This window comes from Porites lutea, chromosome 5 (assembly GCF_958299795.1).
Source record: "Porites lutea chromosome 5, jaPorLute2.1, whole genome shotgun sequence".
NCBI classification, from domain to species: Eukaryota; Metazoa; Cnidaria; class Anthozoa; order Scleractinia; family Poritidae; genus Porites; species Porites lutea.
The window spans coordinates 38,395,357-38,405,512 of record NC_133205.1 but is presented as its reverse complement, the minus strand read 5'-3'; the positions used below and the strand labels follow the sequence as shown (position 1 = coordinate 38,405,512).

Here is a 10,156-nt window from a genome sequence, read left to right as displayed (position 1 = left end):
AAGCCTTTTTTAACTCCTTGCGGGTGACAGGAAGCAAAATGGGTGTACTGAAATGTCTCAGTTGGTTTGAAATGAGTACGCACATCAAGGATTGCGTCTCTTTCGAATCTTTCCCCTTTGTAGATGTAGGTGTCCAGGAATGTTGTTTCCTTATCGGAAATTTCAGCCGTAAATTTGATCGTAGGGTGATGATTGTTTGCTTGTTCAATGAAGTGTTCTATTCTGTCTCTGTTTGTAGTCCAGAGCGAGAAGATGTCGTCTATGTAACGTTTCCAAACGAGCGGTTTAAAAAGGCTTTGGCTAAGAATTTCTGTCTCTACCTTGTTCATGAATATATTAGAAAAGGCGACTGCCATTTTCGTGCCCATGGCCGTACCATGTGTTTGAAGGTAGTTTTTTCCATTAAACTGGAAAGAATTTTCTTGTAGAATTAGCCTGAGCGCTCGTTTCAGTAGTTGTGTAGGGATAGGAGGTTCGTTTCTATAGAATATTTCGTATGCTCTGCATACCGTGTCTATTCCCTCCTCTTGTGGTATATTTGTATACAAGCTCGTAACGTCCATTGAAACAAGTATGACGTCCGCTGGGACTTTCGTATTTTCTATGAAATTGACGAAGTCGGTAGTATCTTTAAGATACGACTTTTGTTGTTGTGCTATTGGCTGAAGGAGTTTGTCGACAAATGATGATAATTTCTCTGTTGGGCCATCACACCCTGATACTATCGGTCTGCCGACCGGGGACGGCTTGTGTATCTTAGTGAGGGTGTAAAATTCTGGAATTCGAGGCGGATTTGGTGTTTGACAAGTACACCCATCTTAAAGGTGCTTTTACATGAATGCAGATAAAATCATGATGACATTCAGTGATTCGGGTGCATTCAGTGGAATTCGAGGCGGATTTGGTGTTTGACAAGTACACCCATCTTAAAGGTGCTTTTACATGAATGCAGATAAAATCATGATGACATTCAGTGATTCGGGTGCTACGCTAGCTTTATCAAAAAATGGCCGAGTTCATTTTGAACTCGGCCATTTAGCCAAAGGCGCGACCTTCATTCCTGCACTGCACCGTCTACGGGAGAGTCGTCAGTTCAATTCCCTGTTTGCTAGCGTGCTCGACAGAATCTCAGATGTTAGTTTTTACGTCCGACCCTAGGTTTTATACTACTGATGCCCCAAGCTTTTCAACGATGATCATTTCCTCATAGTTATATCATAATGGAAAGTTTATTATGTAAAGTTTATTTTTATTTTCTTTACTTTAGAATAAATGGAGGGAAACATTGTTTCAGACAGCAATTGCAAACGCTTGCACCAAGTTCTTTTGCACAAGTGGAATATGTACAAGGTGTGATATATCACCATGATTGCTTGTTCATGTGCCATAAAAATAAAGGTTCATTTGCTGCTCTCAAAAACTTAGAAGTCTAGTGAAGATCTCTGTCTTTCAGTGGATACTTTCGACGACTTTTTTTTCATCGTGATAGCGAGCAGTCTTGGAGGACACAAACAAATAAAAAAGTGAATGAACAGAAAAGTGCCGTCAATTATACTTGATGTCGACAGAAAAGGGACAAGCGGCGCAGTAGCTCAGCTGTTAATGGCAATGTAGGAGCTGCACAAAATAGCGGAAGATTTCACATACTGTAGTACAAAGACGAAATGGACGATCAAATACCTCAAAAAAAGAAAAAAAGAACAGGAGAAAAATTTGAAGGATGACAACAACAACTGCTATAAACATGTCTTCTATGTAAAGACTAAGACCCGAAACACCACCGGACCTGGAAACAGACAAACAGAAGCCATAATGTTAATATGTAAACTTAAAATATTCAGTGCTCTGCTAGTTTTTTTTTTCTATTCGGTACGATCCGGAGTGATGCGGACTGTTCCGTGTTCTAGGTTTTATTAAAACTCGGATTAAAAGCATTCTGAGACTATGAATGCTTTGAAGATGTAAATGCACATAAACAAGGCATATTTTCAGGCTGAAAATTTTTCAATGCAAATATTATGGGACAAATGGGAGTTTTTTAACGAGGCTTTAATCTACCACCGTAGCGTAAACGAATTATCCTTCATTAGCTTCCTTTAATTTCTGAAGTGTTTTAATAAAAGAAAACAGAGTTACCATTAGTTAGTTATTTTTGAACTACCTAAATTTAGAAATTTTGAATAAACAGTATCTATGTATATATTTCAGGTACAGCTTTCTTAGTATAAGCAAAAAGAGTATGCTACAGTGCTATGTGTTTTTTAGAAGATTATAAAACAACAATTCCGATGGGATCAACACTTTATCGTGGTGGGATAGTCTGCTTGTCGCTATTACCCTGAGAGCGATGTCGCCTGCATGGAGTATCTGATATTCATAATAAGGCGACCCATGCCCAATAGATCGAATGGTAGAGCCTAGAGAAAGAGTGACTCTAATCCTAAAGATTGGAGGTTAGGCAGTGGCTGAAATCCACTCCCTCATTACGAAACCGAGACTAGTGTTGCCACTATGCCAGGCAAAGAATGGCGCCAAAACCTCCGATGAAATTACTATCGTCAAAAGCGTATGCGAAACGTTATGCAGTGAGAATGACAAGTGGTTCCCAGGTGGTTAATGAAACGAAGAGGTATGGTGGGTGAGTAAGATGAGATGGAACTCGCGTGTGGAAATTGGGATAACCACAGGTATTAGCCCTCCGGAATGGATCAAGGTGACCGCTTTGAGAGAGTGGTTGGTTAATCCTGTCAAATGATGCTAAAAGCAGTCTGTTAAAATGGAAACCAAAGTCCGAGAAAGACATCAGGGCCAGGTTAAACTCAAGTTGGTAGCAGGTCACAGTTATAGCTAGTTATACAGTGTTAGTGAGACAAACTCATGAGGTGAAAGACAACTTTCATGGAGAATTACAGGATACTTGGGAGGCAATTGTGCAAAGAACGGAGGAAAAGATCCAGGCTGAGGGAGTGAATAGAAACTGTAGAAGAGAACAGGGTGTACGTGGGCTCCTAGGTTGGGTGTGCTGATAACGCCAAAAGGAATGGTGAGGTGGAGGCTTTGTACGAGTCTACAAGGAAGTTGAGTGGAAGATTCGAGAGCACTTTTGAGCCAGTGATAAATGAAGCTGAAGTGTTGCTCAGGACAGAAGACAAGGAGATTTATAGGAAGAAGGAATACTTTGAAAGAGCTTTAAACTATAAGGAACCGCCAAACTCACCTCAGGTAGACCAAGGCAACGATTTGAACATCGGTACAGGGGCCCGTTTCTCGAAAGGCCCGGTAACTTTCCGGGCCCGAAGGCAAATTTTGAAATAAACACCTTTTAAACAGTAGCAAAGTTCCTAGCTCACAAACCGTGTCATGTTATATCATACATGATATAACATGACACGTGTGCCAAGCAACATTACAGATAAATATAATGTTATGACCTATACAAGATAGATAATTTAACTGTATAACCACACTAACCAGTGATTTCTCAACTTTACTTTCGTATCGTTGCGTTTGCAGCCCGTCAGGAAGAACTAGGCGGTCGGAAAAAGAAGCGTACTTTGAGTCCTCAGATGTAATTGTTATTGGAGCGTCGTTGGCCAACGTCAATCGTTATGATGTCGAATTTGCTGTATTGTTTCCATCTGATGATGGAAAGGCTCCTGAAGTCGCATCAGTCAAAGACATTATTCAAATGGTTGAAGAAAATAAACAAAGCATTGAAGAAGATTTCGGCGGGGCAATCCAATCAATTCTCCCTAAAAACAGACCTACAGGTATGAAAATATAAAAATAACTAGCGTTTATCTAGAGGCTGCTTTAGAAACTACACATTACTGTCCGGGAAAACTGTAGCCTGCGAACAGCAGACCGGAAATGCGTCTGCTGTTCGCAGGCTAGGAAAAATGTTATTTCAGTCTCCTTTATTAGTATGACGCAGAGTCTTCGGCTTTTCTATTTCATTTTGATTAAACTGCAAAAAGCCTTCTGAACTCAACGAGAAAGGGAATTCTCTTTCACGTAATACCCAAGACGGCTGAAGTTTGCACTGCAGTGAGTGCTGCAGACTCTTCAATGATCATCAAACTATAGTTGTAAAGCTAATGTCGGTACAGCTAGTGGTCTATTAAAACTGTTCTCTCCTGTTAGCTTTCTCCCTACTCCTTTAGACTACTTGCATTCCGTCTTTTCTCTTAAAATCCGTCTAGTTCAGCCAGCCATTAATTGATCAATGCTAGCTCTGGCAAGGAACCTAGCGAGGACTCTCTTCAAAGTTCTTTAAAAACCATTGTAAACTACTGATCTACAGAGACTTTATGAAATCTCTACCAATGCATTCTGATAGTCTCTCCAAAATTTGTTTGTTCGGTTATCCATATTTTACAGAAAACAATTGCAGTGTGTCCTTGTTTTATAAAGGCTTCTGTTCGTTTGAACTTTTTTTTCGTATTATGCAATTTAATCAATTCCTATGTCTCATTTTACTCTCTGTCTCTGGTTTTTCGGTTGTAGAAAAGCCAAATAAGCCTAACGGAGCAGAATCCACATACGAGAAGGGTCCATCTGTAGGACCCATAGCAGCTGGAGTTGGCGTCACCTTTGTTGTCATGGGACTGTTGATGGGATTTATTGTTTACAGAATGAGGAGGTAAGATAAACATGTCATGACCTAAAATTCTGGAAACGCCTGAGCAATAAGCTTAAAAATACTAGTTTTTTTTCCACAGACCGTGGAGCCATAATCGGTTTAGGAGACAACAAGAACTGGGCTTATGCAGTTCCATAAATTAGTCAGGGAAATGACCTATGTCTTGGCCATTAATAAAAGTTAAAAGAGATATGGGCCGCTAAAACTTTTTTGTGTTGTACCTTTGTTACAGTTTTATACCAGCTGTAGCAGCGTAGTCTTTAGGTATAACTGTTGTATACGATTTTGATCCCCACCCCCCCCCCCCAAAAAAAAACTAATATAGCAGTTGGCAATAAGGATATTACATGGCTGCGCGGAGATACAAAACGTTTCTTCTAGTGTCGTATTTTTGAACACACCAAGAGAAATCTCCCCGCGGCCATGTAATATTATACCGTAAAATCCCGAAAATAAGCTTCGGGCGGGGCTTATATTTTTCAAAGACCCCTTTTTGAGGGGCTTATTTTTGGAGGGGTTTATATTCGGAGGGGTTTGCGTTTCAAAATCGATTGGGCTAGCCTTATAGTTGGAAGTAATTTACCGTTTTTGCTTTGTTTTACTTTGTATTTGACGGCAATTCTCCAAGTACAAGCCCCCGGGGGGCTTATATTTGGAGGGGTGATTTAATGGAGGGTTTTTTGCGTTACCGGTTTGGGGCGCTTATATTTGGAGGAGCTTTTACATGGAGGGGCTTATTTTCTGAATTTTACGGTATTTATTACTTAAGCGCCAATGAAATAACAAACCACTTAGATGTCTTTTTCCTGCGAAAGTCGCGATTTACTACGTAGCTATAGCAACTGCGATATTACATATCAATTTTTCGCACGAAGGCTTAGCTGGTATTTCATTAATTGGTCTTTAGATGATAAAAAGAATTAAATTATAAGGGTTAAACTAATCATAATAAAGATCATCTTCAAGTAATTTGCCAGCACGATGAAAACCATTTTGATAATGACGACTTGAAACGAGAGGAAGGTGAAGACGGTCATAAATATTGATGATAGCAGGAGAAAGGAGTAAAGTGCTATCGCTGACGATTTGGTGTCAAAAATATAAGAAATTCTGGTGGCATTTATATTAGTACACTTAGAAACCAAGATCTGAGGGTCTTCTCCAACTTATCAATTGATGTTTTTAGATGAGGTATTTTTGAAGACAGTTGACCTACCGTCTAATCCTGTGGAGCAGTGAAGAGACTCCAATTATCTTCTAAGAATGAAAGAGCAAAATTATTTAAACCTTTTCTACTTATGAAATGTTACTTTCTCTCACAGAAAACAGCAGAGGAAGCCTAAAGACAGTAAAATTAATACAAGGTTTGAAAACCCAGCATATCACGAAGACCCAATATATGAAACCATTCCAGAAGATATAGAAAACTCTGCAATGGAGACATTGACTCAAGAGACCAGTCCTTGTCGTCATGCTGTTGATATCAATAGCAAAGGAGGAAATATCTTAACAAACATTGTTCTACATGATCAAAGTGAAAGAAAACATTACGCTGTTCCTCGGGGAGGTCGAGACCTCTATTATGCAAGTCTTGCTGGTCAAGTTGACCAACGATTAAAGCAACGCGAAAACAAAGCAAGAAATGAAGAAAATTACATGATGCTTGCTTTGAGGCCTAATGTGCAAGGAACGATAACGCGTGATGGTACACCATCGGATGAAATAAGGTACATGAAACCTGTGGTTGGGCATTATGCAATTCCCCTAACTAATGCTGATCGACATGACCAAAAAACTGTAAATTGGAATTATGAGAATGCTCTATGTAACATTGGAAATTATCAAGACCAGAGCACACGCGATTTATCCGGAGCAAATGCTGTTGATGAGGATTATATGAGACCCGTGGACTGGCATTATGCTATTCCTCGACGGAAGAGCCCAACAGAGAGAGCAAGTGATGAACACCCTTTCTTAGACGAATCACAAGTCTGAGATGATATTTACTGGACTCAGTAAAGCAAAAGGCCAACATATTCTGAACATTGCCCTGAAATATTACTTTGCGCATGCGTCGAACAGGCAAACCACCTTGGTAATTCACTGGCGAAAAATGTCTGATTGGTCGATACGCGACCACGTGACATAGAATACATTCAACATGGCGGCAAAGTCGTCCCTCGTGTGAAGAAGAAAAACTGGAGCCCTCCTTTGCGGCATTTGTTTGAATGGTCGGGACTTTTTACTATTCTCCCTTTCCTCCCGTTCCTGTGAGATCCGTTAACCGCAATGTTTGCGTTTTAGTTTACCGGATGCGACTTTCATCTCACTTACGGGCTATGTTTCTGAAAAAAAAAAAGTCAAAGCAAACTGGCCGTTGTTAACGGCTTAATTCTGCAGAAAACACTAGGTGCCCTGAGGTCATTTCACGTATAGGCAATTATATTGCGGAATAAAGGAAGAAAATGCTATCCTAGCAAAACAGACTGGTAAGATTCGAACGTTTCCAAGGGGCGCACTTCATCATAAATGCATAATACTATTGAACGCTTCAAAGTATTGCACTGGCTTATTGCTTTATAATCCGACCGGTCCATAGTTTTTTAGTTAGTTTCTTTCCTTTTTATTCTTTAAAACTTAGCATGTGCTTGATCCGAATAACAGTATGCACAGCAATAATCTTAGTAGTAAACGAATATTTTGAGGGCAAAAAAATTCCTGAAATAACACGCTATATGTAGAAGCAGAGAAAATGTTAGTTGGAATATTTATGACTTTGTTTTGGTTGTTCAAGTAATAAGTGCACATGCTAAACCGCATAAAGGAGAAAAGCCCAAATATTTCCATGAATACGATTTTTCAGATTTTTTTATTGATTTTATTTCACTCTGACGCAGGTACTTGAAATTCATACTATCCTGTTTGAGTACATATGTATCATAAGAAAACTTTGCTAAGTTAGCTGAAATTTGTTTGATTCAGGATCAAGTTCATCTTCTCTGACAGAGAAAATAAATGAATAAGTATATTCAATATTTTATTACCTTTTTAATTGATCCAAAAGTAAAAAGAAACTAATATGCTTCATATACATTGTATGAACTTCTTCACTCAAAAACAACCTCTTGAAATATATACTGTAGTAAACCCTGATGCATTTATTAGGACTTGGTAATAAATTTGGGGTTAAAATAATAAATACAACAAAAACCCCTGACTAAAAACTTACATTTTCCCCCCTTAATGGTAATTAGCACAAATTTTTGGCTACCTAGTCCATAAATAGGTTCCTGGAAAAAATACACAATTTGTAGCTAAGAGTATTAATTTTAGTGGTGTTCAGGTTATTCCTTATATAAAATCCTCACACCATTACATTGTAATTGGAGTGATGAGGCTCCTATGTCTCCAAAGAGGATCCTGAATGTTGACTTATTTTTCCAAGTGTACAGAATGTTTTTATAGATTTTAGAAAATAAAAACCGGTTTCAAATTCTAGGCTCAACAGGTTCTTGTGTAGAGGGGCCTAGTTGGCAAATTTTAGCCTAACAGGTTCTTAAAAACCAGGTTTTTAGTCACAGGTTTTACTGTATAGGCAATTACAGTGAGTTTACAAAGTTTAAATATTAAAGCATGTCTGTTACATTTGTTTCATAATTATGATGGCTTCTTTTGAAAGCTCACACTAAGTAGGAAACGGCTTCATGTCATGCTCCAAAGTACTATTCATCAAGATGATCCAACTAAAGGTTTTAAAAATTTTGTCTATAAACACCATAAAGCAAAGAATGTTAACCCAAACTATTAATTTCTGTAAGTTCATTTTTTTGAGGGAGTGACTACCTTCAGAAAATTTGCCATATCCTATTCCTTGAAATGAGGATTCCTTTGCAGCTGGTTATCTTTCACTTAACATTTTACCGCCGAAACGTTTATAGACAGAAAATGTAGAAACAGAGATGCCTGCCAGAGAAGCCATTTGAACGAAAGACACATTATCCACCCTCTTTCTAAGATGCTATTAGCAAGAAGAGAGGTAAACAAAGAAACCCAAACCTCTGTAATTGTTGTGGATGATTCCAAATCAAAATTTTAACAGAATACTTTCATCCAAGCTTGAAATCTGTACATAGTGTCAACAGAAAATTTATAGCATAAATAATCTTGACATTAGTTGATTCCAAAAAAACTTTTCATACCCGAAAGAGTCTATTTTAGCGTTTTACAAGACTCGTACGTTCTGAAAATTCGACAGTAAGCCTAAACTGTCCAAATATACAGCGCTATAACCTCAGGTTCAACTTAAAAATGAAATGTTCGGATCGATCAAAATCGTGTCGAATTTTAATTTGTATCAAAAGTGGGACAGTACCCTTTTAATAATAAACTGCCGCTTCCGTGCCACTCGATACAAGTTAATTTATGTGCCAGAAAAAAATCGAAGAATATTGCTTTCCCTACATTATAATTTTCCGTTGTACCGACAGGCAGGAGATTTAAAACAAGCGCAAACCTCTGCGATGAGCAGTGTATGCGAGCTCAGATTTAGCAGTCAGAATATTTGTTTTGATCAATGAAAAGGCGCCCGAAACGGTAAGCTACCTGTTTCCTGCAACTAGGCGCAAGCGAAATCAAATTTATCCCTCTGCTTTTTAATTTTCTGTTGTGTAGTGTTATGTTGCGTTTAACTTAAACCACGCATTAAAATTAAAAGGTGTCTAAATGTTTACAGTGTAGGCAGACCGAATGGCAGCCAAGCTGAAGAACACAATCGTGTCGATTTATAGCACAAAAAGGGTCTATACGTTTTACAAAACAGCTGCTTCCGTGTAACTCGGTACACGCTAATTCATATACCAAAACAAAGCCCAAGAATTTTTCTTCCACTGCTATATAATTTTTCGTTGTACCGAGCTGCACGAGACTTGCACTTAACGTAAAAGGAGAAAATTACCCACCTTTTTTGCATGTCCTCTCCTCGCATCCAGCGATCGCAACCGCCAATCTCTGTTAAATGGATCGAGCCAGTGTGATTGTCTGACAGTTGCAGGATGCATTATCAACTACACAACACATATGACGAAAAATGTCGACCAAAATGAGAAAATGATTTTCGATCTCTCACTGTGGTAACAAAACCACAACACTTAACCACTGACAAAAAAAGCTACCATTTCTTCTTTCATATTGACAACATTTCGCGGGCATTTTGCGTAGAAATTTTTCGCCAGCGAAGTACGTAAGAACAAGAAACAACGTGCTGGTATTCCATCAAGGTAAGAGTTTAGGTTTTGCCGGGTCTTCGAAAATAACTGAACTTTTAACGTTGAAAATGTGTTCGTAAGTCGACGTTAATGCTCACAAGCTTCCTCGACTCTTACAACTGCGTGACCAAAAAAAAACACCCCTAGTAATTGTAAGAACGTTGCCATTCAAAAGAAGCAACAAAAAAGCCGTATAAAAATTAATTAGCCACGGAATAATCCTGAAAATACTTTTGGAGCACCGTGTAAT

The 10,156-nt window shown here is 38.6% G+C and overlaps 1 pseudogene; it reads left to right on the top strand.

Annotated features, from left to right (window-relative positions):
* Positions 1-6,637, top strand: part of LOC140938347 (uncharacterized) — a 26,069-nt pseudogene extending 19,432 nt beyond the window's left edge.
* The last annotated feature ends 3,519 nt before the right edge of the window (positions 6,638-10,156 follow it).